This window comes from Oncorhynchus gorbuscha, linkage group LG19 (genome assembly GCF_021184085.1).
Source record: "Oncorhynchus gorbuscha isolate QuinsamMale2020 ecotype Even-year linkage group LG19, OgorEven_v1.0, whole genome shotgun sequence".
NCBI classification, from domain to species: Eukaryota; Metazoa; Chordata; class Actinopteri; order Salmoniformes; family Salmonidae; genus Oncorhynchus; species Oncorhynchus gorbuscha.
This window is the reverse complement of record NC_060191.1, coordinates 530,961-550,251: the sequence shown is the minus strand read 5'-3', so window position 1 is coordinate 550,251 and position 19,291 is coordinate 530,961.

The following is a 19,291-nucleotide window of genomic DNA, read 5'->3' as shown; positions in this document are numbered from 1 at the left end:
TAGGTTTTACTATATGTCTTCCATATAGCCAAATGTCCTCATCTGCTTTTTTTACTATATAATGTCTTCCATATAGCCAAATGTCCTCATCTGCTTTTTTTTTACTATATAATGTCTTCCATATAGCCAAATGTCCTCATCTGCTTTTTTAAAACTATATAATGTCTTCCATATAGCCAAATGTCCTCATCTGCTTTTTTTTTACTATATAATGTCTTCCATATAGCCAAATGTCCTCATCTGCTTTTTTTTTACTATATAATGTCTTCCATATAGCCAAATGTCCTCATCTGCTTTTTTTTACTATATAATGTCTTCCATATAGCCAAATGTCCTCATCTGCTTTTTTTTACTATATAATGTCTTCCATATAGCCAAATGTCCTCATCTGCTTTTTTTACTATATAATGTCTTCCATATAGCCAAATGTCCTCATCTGCTTTTTTTTACTATATAATGTCTTCCATATAGCCAAATGTCCTCATCTGCTTTTTTTTACTATATAATGTCTTCCATATAGCCAAATGTCCTCATCTGCTTGCATGCGCCTGCCCTATATCAAGGTGCTTTCATACTTCCCTTATGTGCTATAGGCTTTTCAGTTTTCTGTGTGCTTACTTTTGCTATACAGGTCAGTATAGTCTACACTCTAAACATTAGGGGTTCTTCTTCCTCAAAGTTCTTTGAAGAACCATGGGGTTCTTGACACTGAAAATGGCCCCCAAAAGGTTCTTCCAAGAACCCCATAAGAGGTGGGGTTCATCGAGGAACCTCCTTAGTTGGTGGGTGTTCTTGCAGGAACCTAACTGCCCAACTGAAACATTTGAATTTGAAAGGACAGCAGCTGCAGACACTTAACTGAAAAATGTAAAGATTTAAGGTAAGTTTGTTCATTGTGTGATCTAAATTGATATGGTTTTATGATGATACCATTTATCTTTTCATATTTGTGCAAATCTTTCAAAAACAGAAAATGGACACAATTCAATGGATATCAACACAGAGGTAAGGATATGTATGCTATAAGAATATGTTGAAGGCTAGCTGTTTATGGTGCAGATGACTGAACTGCTCATGTTTGTGTCTGCAGGTATACACACAAGGAGGCATACAAAGGTATGTCAATTGGTATTGGTATGTTATGCAGGTCACATTTACCATCTGTAATGGTTGTTGTCTGAGGAAGGAGAGAAGGACCAAGGTGCAGCGTGGTAAGTGTTCATATTATTTAATGCAACACTAGACAAAACAACAAACACGACAAACAAACAGTCCTGAAAGGTGAAACAAAAACACTAAACAGAAAACAACCACCCACAAAAAAACAATGGAAAACAGGCTACCTAAACATGGCTCTCAATCAGGGACAACGATTGACAGCTGCCTCTGATTGAGAACCATACCAGGCCAAACACAGAAATAGAAAATCATAGACAAACTAACATAGACAACCCACCCAACTCATGCCCTGACCATACTAAAACAAAAGACAAAACAAACGAACTAAGGTCAGAACGTGACACCATCCTCCTCCCTTACGTCTTCAATGAATATCCCATATAAAGGTCTCTACATTATGGACACGGTATGTGTATGAAAACCATTATCAAAACACTTTTTTTCATTCACATTTACCACAAAAAGGTATGAATACTGTCATGTGCATGTTTTGTTATTCATCTGTATCAGGGATTCCCATACTGGGGGTATGCACAATGCCGTTGGTTCAGGGATTCCCATACTGGGGGTATGCACAATGCCGTTGGTTCAGGAATTCCCATACTGGGGGTATGCACAATGCCGTTGGTTCAGGGATTCCCATACTGGGGGTATGCACAATGCCATTGGTTCAGGGATTCCCATACTGGGGGTATGCACAATGCCGTTGGTTCAGGGATTCCCATGCTGGGGGTATGCACAATGCCGTTGGTTCAGGGATTCCCATACTGGGGGTATGCACAATGCCGTTGGTTCAGGGATTCCCATACTGGGGGTATGCACAATGCCGTTGGTTCAGGGATTCCCATACTGGGGTTATGCACAATGACGTTGGTTCAGGGATTCCCATACTGGGGTTATGCACAATGCCCTTGGTTCAGGGATTCCCATACTGGGGTTATGCACAATGCCCTTGGTTCAGGGATTCCCATACTGGGGGTATGCACAATGCCGTTGGTTCAGGGATTCCCATACTGGGGGTATGCACAATGCCGTTGGTTCAGGGATTCCCATACTGGGGTTATGCACAATGCCGTTGGTTCAGGGATTCCCATACTGGGGGTATGCACAATGCCGTTGGTTCAGGGATTCCCATACTGGGGGTATGCACAATGCCGTTGGTTCAGGGATTCCCATACTGGGGGTATGCACAATGCCGTTGGGTCAGGGATTCCCATACTGGGGCTATGCACAATGCCGTTGGTTCAGGGATTCCCATACTGGGGGTATGCACAATGCCATTGGTTCAGGGATTCCCATACTGGGGGTATGAACAATGCCGTTGGTTCAGGGATTCCCATGCTGGGGGCATGCACAATGCCGTTGGTTCAGGGATTCCCATACTGGGGGTATGCACAATGCCGTTGGTTCAGGGATTCCCATACTGGGGGTATGCACAATGCCGTTGGTTCAGGGATTCCCATACTGGGGTTATGCACAATGACGTTGGTTCAGGGATTCCCATACTGGGGTTATGCACAATGCCCTTGGTTCAGGGATTCCCATACTGGGGTTATGCACAATGCCCTTGGTTCAGGGATTCCCATACTGGGGGTATGCACAATGCCGTTGGTTCAGGGATTCCCATACTGGGGGTATGCACAATGCCGTTGGTTCAGGGATTCCCATACTGGGGTTATGCACAATGCCGTTGGTTCAGGGATTCCCATACTGGGGGTATGCACAAGGCCGTTGGTTCAGGGATTCCCATACTGGGGGTATGCACAATGCCGTTGGTTCAGGGATTCCCATACTGGGGGTATGCACAATGCCGTTGGGTCAGGGATTCCCATACTGGGGTTATGCACAATGCCGTTGGTTCAGGGATTCCCATACTGGGGTTATGCACAATGCCGTTGGTTCAGGGATTCCCATACTGGGGGTATGCACAATGCCGTTGGTTCAGGGATTCCCATACTGGGGGTATGCACAATGCCGTTGGTTCAGGGATTCCCATACTGGGGGTATGCACAATGCCGTTGGTTCAGGGCTTCCCATACTGGGGGTATGCACAATGCCGTTGGTTCAGGGATTCCCATACTGGGGGTATGCACAATGCCGTTGGTTTAGGGATTCCCATACTGGGGGTATGCACAATGCCGTTGGTTCAGGGATTCCCATACTGGGGGTATGCACAATGCCGTTGGTTTAGGGATTCCCATACTGGGGGTATGCACAATGCCGTTGGTTCAGGGATTCCCATACTGGGGGTATGCACAATGCCGTTGGTTCAGGGATTCCCATACTGGGGGTATGCACAATGCCGTTGGTTCAGGGATTCCCATACTGGGGTTATGCACAATGCCGTTGGTTCAGGGATTCCCATACTGGGGTTATGCACAATGACGTTGGTTCAGGGATTCCCATACTGGGGTTATGCACAATGCCGTTGGTTCAGGGATTCCCATACTGGGGTTATGCACAATGCCGTTGGTTCAGGGATTCCCATACTGGGGTTATGCACAATGCCGTTGGTTCAGGGATTCCCATACTGGGGGTATGCACAATGCCGTTGGTTCAGGGATTCCCATACTGGGGGTATGCACAATGCCGTTGTTGGTATGTAAAATAAAATAAATACAAATATATATAAAAATATATAAAAATATGATTCACATAAAAAAATAAAAAATGAAAAAATGTCTTCACATTTCCAAACAGTACATTAATATTTTCCAGTGGGGATATACATTTGGGTGAGGTTTTTTCTCGCCTGAGTAACCTAGTGTTCAGCGACATAACAACACAATGTCAAATACAGGTAGCCTAGTTAAATAATTAACATCCAATCACATGAACCGTTATTCTCTCGTGGGAATTCCACTAATGGTTCGTATGTAGCCAAACGTAGCTGCTGCTCATGTTGGTATCTGTACTGATGGTGCAAAAGCCATGACAGGGAGACACAGTGGAGTGGTAACGCATGTGTATGCAGTTTCTCCCAACGCCACTTGGGTACACTGCAGCATCCACGAGAGGCTCTTGGGTACACTGCAGCATCCACGAGAGGCTCTTGGGTACACTGCAGCATCCACGAGAGGCTCTTGGGTACACTGCAGCATCCACGAGAGGCTCTTGGGTACACTGCAGCATCCACGAGAGGCTCTTGGGTACTCTGCAGCATCCACGAGAGGCTCTTGGGTACACTGCAGCATCCACGAGAGGCTCTTGGGTACACTGCAGCATCCACGAGAGGTACACCAAGGGAATGCCTGACAGCTTGAAAGATGTTTTGGACACTACAGTGAAAATGGTTAAATTTGTTAAAGAAAGGCCCCTGAACTCTCATGCATTTTCTGCACTATGCAATGATATGGGCAGGGACCATGTAACGCTTTTACAACATACAGAAGTGTGCTGGTTATCAAGGGGTAAAGAATTTACCTTTTTTTAAATTGAGAGACGAGCTTAAAGTTTTCTTTACTGACATAATTTTCACTTGTCTGACCACTTGCATGATGACGAGTTTCTCACACGACTGGCCTATCTGGGGGATGTTTTTTCTCGACTGAATGATCTGAATCTAGGATTACAGGGACTCTCCCCAACTATATTCAATGTGCGGGACAAAATTGAGGCTATGACTAAGAAGTTAGGTCTGTCCATCATTGTATTATTTTTTTTGTGTGCAAATGAACTAAAGCTTACGGACAATGTCAAATGTGATATAGCGAAGCACCTGAGTGAGCTGGGTGCGCAATTACGGAGGTACTTACCCAAAATGTATGACACAAACAACTGGATTTGTTATACTTTTCATGCCCTGCCTCCAGTACACTTACCGATATCTGAACAAGAGAGACTCATCGAAATTGCAACAAGCGGTTCTGTGAAAATTTGCCAGATTCTCTCATGTGAGCCTGCTGGTTAGGAGAGAGAGAGAGAGAGAGAGAGAGAGAGAGAGAGAGAGAGAGAGAGAGAGAGAGAGAGAGAGAGAGAGAGAGAGAGAGAGAGAGAGAGAGAGAGAGAGAGAGAGAGAGAGAGAGAGAGAGAGAGAGAGAGAGAGAGAGAGAGAGAGAGAGAGAGAGAGAGAGAGAGAGAGAGAGAGAGAGAGAGAGAGAGAGAGAGAGAGAGAGAGAGAGAGAGAGAGAGAGAGAGAGAGAGAGAGAGAGAGAGAGAGAGAGAGAGAGAGAGAGAGAGAGAGACAGAGAGAGAGAGAGAGACAGACTTGTCCTAGGCCACTGTTGACGGAGGCCTTTTTCATTGAAGTAAAACTAAAGTTAGAGGACAAAGAGTATGCCTATAGTGAAAAGCCTCCAAAGGGAATTTAATATAGAGTGTATTCTACAATGTAGAAAATAGTCAAAGTAAAGAAAAACCCTTGAATGAGTAGCTGTGTCCAAACCTTTGACTGGTACTGTAAGTTTTAATATTGTCGTGGAAGATGAGAAGAACGTTGGCACATTCTAGGATGCAATTTTGGAACATTTGTTTTTAATCACTATTATTTATCATTATTGTGTATCATTGTTATTATTGTAAGCCTATTTATTAATCAAAACCTGTTTAAAAAAACAGCAGTTTTGTTTAATTCTGTTGAGACATTTTCATTGGCTAAATTACATTCCATCTGTCTTTTTAACTGTGTGCTCCATATTTAGATGAAGATGGTTATAAGTAGGTCTGTTGTATAATACCTAACATTAGACTATTGCTGTCATTTGTTGGCTACTGTAGACACTTACCTTTGTTGGTAATTGCTGCAATAAAGCCTGTTCAAAACTTTGTTTTGCTTTATTTCATTCTATTGAGCCAATTTTCTTTGGCCAAATTAAGCCAATGTTCTTGTTATACCAATTCATTTCTCGAAATCACTCAGCCTTCAAGAAACATCTAATGAATATCAATATTCAGGTGGTTTATGTCTACTAGTTGAAGATCCTTGACATTATCTTACATTGTCTTACTTATGGACAAAATATGATGTGTTTATGAGTTGTGAGTCCCCCTACCATCTGTCTAGCATGTACACAATACTAAAATGTCAAAAATTATACTTGATTCCTGGAGCATTTAATATCCCATGCTTATCTGTATGACCTATCAAAACTGTCCATGAATGGTTGTGAAAATACATGCCTCATATAATAAATGTTCAAAGATAAAAGTAGGCATAAAGCCTTCAGGTGAAGCTTTCGGGTGCATTCCTCTGCCCAAGAGTTGCTGACTCATGCCAGATCTTACAAATAGGTATTTTATGTAGGCTATCAGCTAACCACCTCATATGTTATAGCAATCTGTCAGTCGATGACACATTCGATGACGTGGTACACACCCATTGGTTGATGCATGCATTGTCTGAGCAGGGGAGTGCGACCAGACTGAAGGGAGGGTTTGGTTACCGATTGTAAAATGAAGGAGGCTTATATATTTAAAAATTAACTACGGGTTCAAAGACCAATCACAGAGGGAATAAAAAACTAAACACGCCATTCGTTAATAAGTAGACTACATTTTTTCAACTCAATTTACAGATCACATAAGTTTTGTTTAGCTTTCAAACTGTGATTGGTCCCTGAAACCTAAGAGGCCATTTTGAAAGATGCACAATCCTCCTTCATGGTTTTCTTTCTGTAGAGATTATTAACCAAAGGGCCAAAACGAGTTGGCTTTACCTTTAGCAGTAAAGAAGAAGCACTTTTATTAACTTCTACTGTTCTCCGAGAGTTGCAAGAGTAATGAGTTAGCAATGAATTACCTTGAATATACTAGCCCTATTTGTAATATGTAGCCTACATGGAACAATTGTATCCTCTCACAGTAGGCCTGGCTAAACCATCTGATTAGTAGACTACTGCACCTGCTGCTCATGGTGACAGTTTGGGCTTCCATAGCTCTGGTCCACCGTGTTAGTGTAGGAAGGTAAACAGGTACAAATGCCCTGGACAAGAGCTAGACCGGTCTCCTCATCAGAGCAGACTCTACAAGACCTAATGTTATTCTTATTGTGTATGCCTCATCTACTGCAGATGTGTTGTAATAGCTATTAGATAAGCCCATGCATGTCCAACCTACATCACAGTGGAGGCTGCTGAGGTAGGATGGCTCACAATAATGGAATGGAGTGGAGCGAATAGGATGGCATCAAACACATGGAAACCATTTTTTGATGTGTTTGATACCATTCCACTGATTCCACTCCAGCCATTACCATGAGGCCGTCCTCCCCAATTAAGGTGCCACCAACCTCCTGTGCTACATAAGTGTGTTAGTGGAAAAGACAGATAGAGAATAAAATGCAGTTTCCTCACTTGACATGATCATGTATTCAATCCATTGATTTGATTGATATTGACAGGTGAGTCAGACAGGTTAGCACCATTGATTTGATTGATATTGACAGGTGAGTCAGACAGGTTAGCACCATTGCATGCAGCCCTCTCAACCTCCCTGTATGAAGAAGTTATTTTTGATATAGCGGGGCATTTAACATTTAGAGAATAAGCTGTTTTTCAATCAATTATTCAGTTTCTTTCAGTATTCAACAGCAGAGACGGATTTACACGCTTCTGTCTGGTCCGAGTGTCATGAACAACAGTTGATGTGACCACAACATTTAGTGTTGTTCCCTTCTGTCTGGTCCCAGTGTCATGAACAACAGTTGATGTGACCACAACATTTAGTGTTGTTCCCTTCTGTCTGGTCCCAGTGTCATGAACAACAGTTGATGTGACCACAACATTTAGTGTTGTTCCCTTCTGTCTGGTCCCAGTGTCATGAACAACAGTTGATGTGACCACAACATTTAGTGTTGTTCCCTTCTGTCTGGTCCCAGTGTCATGAACAACAGTTGATGTGACCACAACATTTAGTGTTGTTCCCTTCTGTCTGGTCCCAGTGTCATGAACAACAGTTGATGTGACCACAACATTTAGTGTTGTTCCCTTCTGTCTGGTCCGAGTGTCATGAACAACAGTTGATGTGACCACAACATTTAGTGTTGTTCCCTTCTGTCTGGTCCCAGTGTCATGAACAACAGTTGATGTGACCACAACATTGAGTGTTGTTCCCTTCTGTCTGGTCCCAGTGTCATGAACAACAGTTGATGTGACCACAACATTTAGTGTTGTTCCCTTCTGTCTGGTCCCAGTGTCATGAACAACAGTTGCTCCCTTTCCCCATCTGTCAGTAGAATTCCACATGTCGTCTTGACCTGCTGCCGTTTTCTTCAAGAACGGGCAAAAGAGATTCATTCAGTATTTTACAATTGAAAGTGGGTTGTTTTTTATGCTTTGCTGCGCTTAAGCTACACTTCTCTTGCATCGAAGGCGGTGTGTCTGTCAAACAGTGTAGGCACTAGGCACTGTGCCTGGGGTTGTGTTTACAAGGTGGCAAGGACAGTGTTGAAGTATGGGGTGCGGTGAGAGTTTGTCCTTGAGGTTGTAATGAAGTTGTTGGGGGGAAATTACTCATTCTAACACAGGAGAAAGACACAGGGTCCTTAATCAAGAAGATGCCACATTTATTCAGAATCATTAGTGACCAAAAGCTAGTTTATCTCAGTAGAGATCCCGGCAGACTGATATAGGCATCACAAGTGGCATGGTGTCAGCACTTCCACAGTTCAGTCAAGGACTCCTCTGCTCTGCTACACTCTTTCTTCTCAAACAGGCAGGCAGGGCAGACGGAGAGAGGGGCAACCTGGGACACCTGCTTTGTTTAGCAAGCTCATATAGAGCTGTGTCTTATCCAATGCAGCTCAGAAAGACCCTTCAGAAAAAAGTATGAGTGGTGCTCTCCCTCCCACCTGATTACATCATCTGTTTATGCAATAGATCTCTTACTTCATCAGAATATTGCTTTATCTAAATGTTTTGTTGATCTAATTAGTAGTTGTTGACTGAGTTTGAAAATACATGCACCGATTTAGCTGTTCCACTATTATAGATGGCTGTTTGACTGTCTTAGTATTATAGATGGATGTCTGGTTGACTGTCTGAGTTGACCAATAGCTGGCTGTTTGACTGTCTTAGTATTATAGATGGATGTCTGGTTGACCTATAGCTGGCTGTTTGACTGTCTTAGTATTATAGATGGATGTCTGGTTGACTGTCTTAGTATTCTAGATGGCTGTCTGGTTGACTGTCTGAGTTGACCAATAGCTGGCTGTTTGACTGTCTTAGTATTATAGATGGATGTCTGGTTGACTGTCTGAGTTGACCAATAGCTGGCTGTTTGACTGTCTTAGTATTATAGATGGCTGTCTGGTTGACTGTCTGAGTTGACCAATAGCTGGCTGTTTGACTGTCTTAGTATTATAGATGGTTGACTGAGTTGACCAATAGCTGGCTGTTTGACTGTCTTAGTATTATAGATGGTTGACTGAGTTGACCTATAGCTGACTAGTTGACTGTTTTAGTATTATAAATAGCTGGCTAGTGGACTGCCTTAGTTGCCAGCATCTTTCATTCTGTGTGGCGAGTAACACTTGTGTTTCATCATGGTCATGTGCTATGGTACAGTACACCTGTGACTGTCTGGGCAAATTATTTTTCTCTTCAGGGCAGTTTATTCCATCTGAGGAGGTTCCACTCAGCAAAGTGGTCAGACAAATGAGAATGCAACAGCCAATTTTCTGCCTCCTAAAATAGGGCAAGTTCCAAAACATTTCAAAGGGCACACTCACTGGCAATGGTCTTTGTATCTCAAGCAGACCGTATTTGATGTTCTGCCCTGAGGAAATATATTCTATTCCTTTATGTGCTGTCTCCTCTGATGATGTTGTTTGACCGGACCTTCCACACTGTAGTAAAGCTGACTGTTTGGCCAGACAGAATGAGATGGGGACTGGGGAACTATCCACACTATAGTAAAGCTGACTGTTTGGCCAGACAGAATGAGATGGGGACTGGGGAACTATCCACACTATAGTAAAGCTGACTGTTTGGCCAGACAGAATGAGATGGGGACTGGGGAACTATCCACACTATAGTAAAGCTGACTGTTTGGCCAGACAGAATGGGTTGGGGACTGGGGAACTATCCACACTATAGTAAAGCTGACTGTTTGGCCAGACAGAATGAGATGGGGACTGGGGAACTATCCACACTATAGTAAAGCTGACTGTTTGGCCAGACAGAATGGGTTGGGGACTGGGGAACTATCCACACTATAGTAAAGCTGACTGTTTGGCCAGACAGAATGAGATGGGGACTGGGGAACTATCCACACTATAGTAAAGCTGACTGTTTGGCCAGACAGAATGAGATGGGGACTGGGGAACTATCCACACTATAGTAAAGCTGACTGTTTGGCCAGACAGAATGGGTTGGGGACTGGGGAACTATCCACACTATAGTAAAGCTGACTGTTTGGCCAGACAGAATGAGATGGGGACTGGGGAACTATCCACACTATAGTAAAGCTGACTGTTTGGCCAGACAGAATGAGATGGGGACTGGGGAACTATCCACACTATAGTAAAGCTGACTGTTTGGCCAGACAGAATGAGATGGGGACTGGGGAACTATCCACACTATAGTAAAGCTGACTGTTTGGCCAGACAGAATGAGATGGGGACTGGGGAACTATCCACACTATAGTAAAGCTGACTGTTTGGCCAGACAGAATGAGATGGGGACTGGGGAACTATCCACACTATAGTAAAGCTGACTGTTTGGCCAGACAGAATGGGTTGGGGACTGTAAAGCTGACTGTTTGGCCAACAGAATATGGGGACTGGGAACTATCCACTATAGTAAAGCTGACTGTTTGGCCAGACAGAATGAGATGGGGACTGGGGAACTATCCACACTATAGTAAAGCTGACTGTTTGGCCAGACAGAATGAGATGGGGACTGGGGAACTATCCACACTATAGTAAAGCTGACTGTTTGGCCAGACAGAATGAGATGGGGACTGGGGAACTATCCACACTATAGTAAAGCTGACTGTTTGGCCAGACAGAATGAGATGGGGACTGGGAACTATCCACACTATAGTAAAGCTGACTGTTTGGCCAGACAGAATGAGATGGGGACTGGGGAACTATCCACACTATAGTAAAGCTGACTGTTTGGCCAGACAGAATGGGTTGGGGACTGGGGAACTATCCTACACTATAGTAAAGCTGACTGTTTGGCCAGACAGAATGAGATGGGGACTGGGGAACTATCCACACTATAGTAAAGCTGACTGTTTGGCCAGACAGAATGGGTTGGGGACTGGGGAACTATCCACACTATAGTAAAGCTGACTGTTTGGCCAGACAGAATGAGATGGGGACTGGGACAGAATGAACTATCCACACTATAGTAAAGCTGACTGTTTGGCCAGACAGAATGAGATGGGGACTGGGGAACTATCCACACTATAGTAAAGCTGACTGTTTGAATGGATGCCAGTGGCAAGACAGAATGGGTTGGGGACTGGGGAACTATCCACACTATAGTAAAGCTGACTGTTTGGCCAGACAGAATGAGATGGGGACTGGGGAACTATCCACACTATAGTAAAGCTGACTGTTTGGCCAGACAGAATGAGATGGGGACTGGGAAACTATCCACACTATAGTAAAGCTGACTGTTTGGCCAGACAGAATGAGATGGGGACTGGACTGTTTTAACTATCCACACTATAGTAAAGCTGACTGTTTGGCCAGACAGAATGAGATGGGGACTGGGGAACTATCCACACTATAGTAAAGCTGACTGTTTGGCCAGACAGAATGAGATGGGGACTGGGGAACTATCCACACTATAGTAAAGCTGACTGTTTGGCCAGACAGAATGAGTTGGGGACTGGGGAACTATCCACACTATAGTAAAATGCTGAAAGCTGTTTTGGCCAGACAGAATGAGATGGGGACTGGGGAACTATCCACACTATAGTAAAGCTGACTGTTTGGCCAGACAGAATGAGATGGGGACTGGGGAACTATCCACACTATAGTAAAGCTGACTGTTTGGCCAGACAGAATGAGATGGGGACTGGGGAACTATCCACACTATAGTAAAGCTGACTGTTTGGCCAGACAGAATGAGATGGGGACTGGGGAACTATCCACACTATAGTAAAGCTGACTGTTTGGCCAGACAGAATGAGATGGGGACTGGGGAACTATCCACACTATAGTAAAGCTGACTGTTTGGCCAGACAGAATGAGATGGGGACTGGGGAACTATCCACACTATAGTAAAGCTGACTGTTTGGCCAGACAGAATGGGATGGGGACTGGGGAACTATCCACACTATAGTAAAGCTGACTGTTTGGCCAGACAGAATGAGATGGGGACTGGGGAACTATCCACACTATAGTAAAGCTGACTGTTTGGCCAGACAGAATGAGATGGGGACTGGGGAACTATCCACACTATAGTAAAGCTGACTGTTTGGCCAGACAGAATGAGATGGGGACTGGGGAACTATCCACACTATAGTAAAGCTGACTGTTTGGCCAGACAGAATGAGATGGGGACTGGGGAACTATCCACACTATAGTAAAGCTGACTGTTTGGCCAGACAGAATGAGATGGGGACTGGGGAACTATCCACACTATAGTAAAGCTGACTGTTTGGCCAGACAGAATGAGATGGGAACTGGGGAACTATCCACACTATAGTAAAGCTGACTGTTTGGCCAGACAGAATGAGATGGGGACTGGGGAACTATCCACACTATAGTAAAGCTGACTGTTTGGCCAGACAGAATGGGTTGGGGACTGGGGAACTATCCACACTATAGTAAAGCTGACTGTTTGGCCAGACAGAATGAGATGGGGACTGGGGAACTATCCACACTATAGTAAAGCTGACTGTTTGGCCAGACAGAATGGGTTGGGGACTGGGGAACTATCCACACTATAGTAAAGCTGACTGTTTGGCCAGACAGAATGAGATGGGGACTGGGGAACGATCCACACTATAGTAAAGCTGACTGTTTGGCCAGACAGAATGAGATGGGGGACTGGGGAACTATCCACACTATAGTAAAGCTGACTGTTTGGCCAGACAGAATGAGATGGGGACTGGGGAACTATCCACACTATAGTAAAGCTGACTGTTTGGCCAGACAGAATGAGATGGGGACTGGGGAACTATCCACACTATAGTAAAGCTGACTGTTTGGCCAGACAGAATGAGATGGGGACTGGGGAACTATCCACACTATAGTAAAGCTGACTGTTTGGCCAGACAGAATGAGATGGGGACTGGGGAACTATCCACACTATAGTAAAGCTGACTGTTTGGCCAGACAGAATGAGATGGGGACTGGGGAACTATCCACACTATAGTAAAGCTGACTGTTTGGCCAGACAGAATGAGATGGGGACTGGGGAACTATCCACACTATAGTAAAGCTGACTGTTTGGCCAGACAGAATGAGGTGGGGACTGGGGAACTATCCACACTATAGTAAAGCTGACTGTTTGGCCAGACAGAATGAGATGGGGACTGGGGAACTATCCACACTATAGTAAAGCTGACTGTTTGGCCAGACAGAATGAGATGGGGACTGGGGAACTATCCACACTATAGTAAAGCTGACTGTTTGGCCAGACAGAATGAGATGGGGACTGGGGAACTATCCACACTATAGTAAAGCTGACTGTTTGGCCAGACAGAATGAGATGGGGACTGGGGAACTATCCACACTATAGTAAAGCTGACTGTTTGGCCAGACAGAATGAGATGGGGACTGGGGAACTATCCACACTATAGTAAAGCTGACTGTTTGGCCAGACAGAATGAGATGGGGACTGGGGAACTATCCACACTATAGTAAAGCTGACTGTTTGGCCAGACAGAATGGGTTGGGGACTGGGGAACTATCCACACTACAGTAAAGCTGACTGTTTGGCCAGACAGAATGAGATGGGGACTGGGGAACTATCCACACTACAGTAAAGCTGACTGTTTGGCCAGACAGAATGAGGTGGGGACTGGGGAACTATCCACACTATAGTAAAGCTGACTGTTTGGCCAGACAGAATGAGATGGGGACTGGGGAACTATCCACACTATAGTAAAGCTGACTGTTTGGCCAGACAGAATGGGTTGGAGACTGGGGAACTATCCACACTATAGTAAAGCTGACTGTTTGGCCAGACAGAATGAGATGGGGACTGGGGAACTATCCACACTATAGTAAAGCTGACTGTTTGGCCAGACAGAATGAGATGGGGACTGGGGAACTATAGTAAAGCTGACTGTTTGGCCAGACAGAATGAGGCTGGGGAAACATCAACACTACAGTAAAGCTGACTGTTTGGCCAGACAGAATGAGGTGGGGACTGGGGAACCATCAACACCACAGTAAAGCTGATTGTAGGCCTACAGTATATGCTGGGTTTATAACATAGAGTTGTCTGAGCCTTTATACTAGAAATGTACTTTGAGGAGTTGATGAAGTAACTCAGTTCAACTCCGCAAAGCAAGTACAATGAAAGTGGCTCACCGAACAAATCTTTCAGATCTAACCTTATCTGGGGCAGGCTAACTCAGTGCTAACTCCATTATCCGGATTGGAGTGGCTGCAGTTCCGCATTGTCTGGATCCCGACTTGCCATATTTACTGATTCGGAGATTTCTGTGCATGAGCAGTATTTTTATTTTTCTGTAGCTGCTGCCCAGTTTTGTTCTGCTCAGTGCTCCCACTGCTCTGCTGACGCTCCCCCTCGTTGACATGGAGGAGGAAACATCATGTTGTACACTAAAGACATGTTCAAACTATGCATTCCATGTCTCAATCGCAATGTCATGTTCTTTTTTCAGGAGGGGTGTTAGGCTACATGTGGCTATGTTGTACACAAAAGACATTATGACATATTCGTAAAATAACGTGTCTATAGTAACCGTATATTTAGGAAAGCGTATCAAACACAAGCAAGACACACCCAGGCAGTTTTTTCCCCAGCAACCCTCACTACGATATGGCAGCATAATAACGATGAAGGTTATTGTCGCACATATTCGTCAGCCTAAAGCAGTAGTTCACAAACGACATAAGTAAAAATAGCGCGCCGGGCAATGCAAAACGAACTCACCCATTGGCTGACTGGTTACTGGTCCGGATACACATTCTCGGGCTGTTATTATAATACAATAAGGACAGCATGGCTAAACTCCTATTTCAAGCCATTGCCTACTGAACTTGCAAGATAACTATTGTTTTATTTTGATTTCGGCACAAATGAAACTGTGGCACTGACATGCCCTGGGATTGTTGTTTCAGCATGTCTGAATGAAGAGTTCGACCAGCCACAGGCTGCAGGCGCAGATATAAGCCTGCTGGAGTTAGCGGCAGGTGGAGCAGAAATATCTACTGTCATAGTTCGGAGGAAGCCTGAGCTGGAATGTGAAGCTAAATGAAGCTGAGTAGATTTAGCTTGATTCTCACTATACCCCTCAGGTCACAGTCTTTGACCAAATGTATTTTCATGTTTCATCTCCAGCAGACCAGCAGTGTCTGAATAAACCTCCCTTAGCATTTGCTCACCCGTGGCGCTTCGACATTTGCAACCCACCACACACTTTAATGTACAGTGTACCCGAACAAAGTTTTCAACCCGGATCCATTCTAAGCTCTTCGACAACAAATGCAAGTTTGTCCCTAACGAAAATAACGTTGTTGTAAGATGCAGCTGTAACCAGTGAATTCATTCAGTTTTCACCAATAAACACAATTTCTCTTCCCACCATTTCTTTCTGTTTATATGGGTGAAGAGTAAGGCAAGCATTCTCATAATCAAGGCATTTCCTTCCATTTTACAGCATAAGTCATTGAGAAATGAATTAGCAGAATAAATACGTTCCAGCAATCATATTGCACTCTTTATCCAATGAACAGTATGTAAACAACTGTAATGATCAGTCATTCTTGTTCAAAATCTACTTTGAAGTATTTTCCCAGTCAATACCATGTAATTACTCCTAATAATAATAGTTCATATTTAGCTGTTCTGTTCATACTCCTTTCACTTATGGACAGAAATGAACTCCACTTGTTAAGCTTTTCAATGTGGAGCTAAATCACAATGGAAACTATTACTTGGAATGATCACCTTAAACTTAACTGTTGCAGAGATGGTACATTGGACACACTAATAATCAATGTAGGTTAAAAGAGGTGTCTTCTAGGCCTATAAGATCAGTACAATGCATTAGTTACATGTATTTACATAATCAACATCAATGAGAAACTGGCCAGGATTAGAATGCTATGTATTTCTTGTTGCTGTTCATTAAGAAATGCAAGGCTTTATTGCATACCTGTTAATGAAGCAACTAGAATGAATTCACTGGAGGGATTTGTTCCACTCTTTTTTCCCCCTCTGTCTTTTGCGTGGAGGACTTGTGCTATTTGTGCAAGATTAGTTTAAGTGTCTCCTTTCCTCTGTCTCTCCTCCCTTAGATAGTGTCTGGAGACCTAACAAAAGGAGGGGAGGGCTGCTGTGGAGTTAATAAAGTCATACCCCCCAAAAAACTGGGTGTGTTCCATTGGTTCCAAAAGTAGGGGAGGGCTTTATTTTGTCATAAACACAGAAGCTACATTTATTTAAAGTTAGAATGTTCTACTCTGAGTGTACAAAACATTAGGAACACCTGCTCTTTCCATGACATAGACTGACCAGGTGAATCCAGGTGAAAGCTATGATCCCTTATCAATGTTACTTGTTAAATCCACTTCAATCAGTGTAGATGAAGGGGAGGAGACCGGTTAAAGAAGGATTTTTAAGCCTTGAGACAATTGAGACATGGATTGTGTGTGTGTGACATTCAGAGGGTGAATGGGCAAGACAATATATTGGTAGTAGGTGTCAGGCTCACAGGTTTGAGTGTGTCAAGAACTGCAACGCTACTGTTTTTTCCATGCTCACTAGTTTCCCTTGTGTATTAAGAATGGTCCACCACCCAAAGGACATCCAGCCAACTTGACACAACTGTGGGAAGCATTGGAGTCAACATGGGCTAGCATCCCTGTAGAACGCTTTTGACACCTAATAGAGTCCATGACCCTAAAAAATGTGGCTGTTCAGAGGGCAAGATGGGGTGCAACTCAATATTAGGAAGGTGTTCCTAATGTTTTGTACTCTCAGTGTATAGAGTTATATATAGTGGATCTTTCTCATTTAAGAGTCCATGAATAAAGTTAGACCTATTCTCTTGTGACAATGTGCAAGTGAGATTTGGTTGAAATATACATTTTTTCTGTGTGTCCTTTCCCTTTGCTGGGTAGTGATCTATAATGCATATGGCTCTTCCTGAGAATGTGGATTATCTTACAGAGAAAGTGCCAAATGCAGCGTAAAAAAGCAGAGTGCTGACAGTGATGCTGCAGAACCTGCAGGGAGGCAGCACACAGAGACACTGGAGGAACTCTCTCTCTCTCTCTCCCATCTCCTCCTCTTCCTCTCTCTCTCTCTCTCTCTCTCTCTCTCTCTCTCTCTCTCTCTCTCTCTCTCTCTCTCTCTCTCTCTCTCTCTCTCTCTCTCTCTCTCTCTCTCTCTCTCTCTCTCTCTCTCTCTCTCTCTCTCTCTCTCTCTCTCTCTCTCTCTCTCTACGTCTGTCTGTCTCTCTCCTTCACTCTCTCTCTCTGTCTTGCTCTCCTCCTCCTCACTGTGATGAAGATGTATGGCCCATCTCAGGACTGGGCTGCGCTGCCACAGCACAATAGATTGAGGCAGAATCGTTCAAAGCCTTAAGAATCCACTTCCCAAGACCCCTGATTCAGAGACAGACACAGATGGAGAAGATAGATAGAGGAGGAGAGCGAGAGGGAAGAGGAGAGAGAGGGAAGAGGAGAGAGACAGAGAGCGAGGGAAAGAGAGAGAGGAGACAGAGATTCATCATGTTGTGGGAACCTGACTGAGAGGTCCAGTGTGTCCAGCAGGTGGGGATGTTGAGTGTTGAATCTCAGCCAAGTTTCTCTCTGGCGCCGGGCCTCAGCCAGTAATGTAACAACAATGGCATAACCTGCCTGTCTGTATCCAGGGCTTTTAAATCTAAACATAACCTGACAGTCTGTAGATTGAATTTGAAGGGCTCATTTCCAACTAGAGGAGAGTATTTTTACAAGGTTAACAGCAATAAAAGGGAGAGAAAAACCACTGCTGCTGTTTGCAGGGATCAATATTTCCCCCTCCACTCAAGTGGTGCGAGGATCTGCATCCCAGAGTTAAACCCTTTACAGCAGCAACAGGGAGAAACACAAAAACATGCATTTCAGTGCCTCAGTGCATTTCAGGCGTTTCGCTCATTTCATACACTCCTTAAACAGCATGGATTTCATGTGTTTGACTGTTTCCAGTAGTTTTCTTCTGCGTTACAAGGAGCCGAGGGAGGCCCTCTTAGAGCCACTTTACAGAGGGCAGCTACTGAGCTACCTCGGGTAATAAATAAGACATGTCCCCTGGTAATTATGTGCATGCCTAATTTTGCATAACTTCCATTTTCCCTTAGCATCTGGGGCCTCGCGAGGCTGTAGGGGTGTCCACGGGGGTGCCAGGGGAGTTCAGACGCCTGTACGGGTCGTTAGTAGGGGACTGGGAGGGGCCTGCACAACCCTTTAACACCCTGATGAGGGTCGATTGAGACCAAAACATTGGTTAAAAAGATAATTTACATTTTATTGAAGAAGCATCAATATGTTCGTGAGCTGGAGTTATTTTTATTGAGTACACTTTTTCTCTTTGTTCACCCAAATGACACATTGGTTTCCTTACCCTGTAAGCAGTCTATGGACAAGGTATGACAGCACAAAAAAAAGATAATATCGGTCCCATGACTTGAGTGGGATTTGTACCACAAATGCTAAAACGTTGCACGTGGAAACAGTAGCAGGGAAACATGGATTGCTGTCAAAACTTTCAGGGTAAGGAAACCAAAATGTAAGTTTCTTTTCATTCTTTGCAGGTACTTAACGTATAATGGTTGTGCAATTCCAGTTTCCTAATTTGGATGCCCTCCCAATCCCTCCTCTGTCCCCCTCTCTAATGAGGTCTGGTCCAATCCCTCCTCTGTCCCCCTCTCCAATGAGGTCTGGTCCAATCCCTCCTCTGTTCCCCCTCTCCAATGAGGTCTGGTCCAATCCCTCCTCTGTCCCCCTCTCCAAAGAGGTCTGGTCCAATCCCTC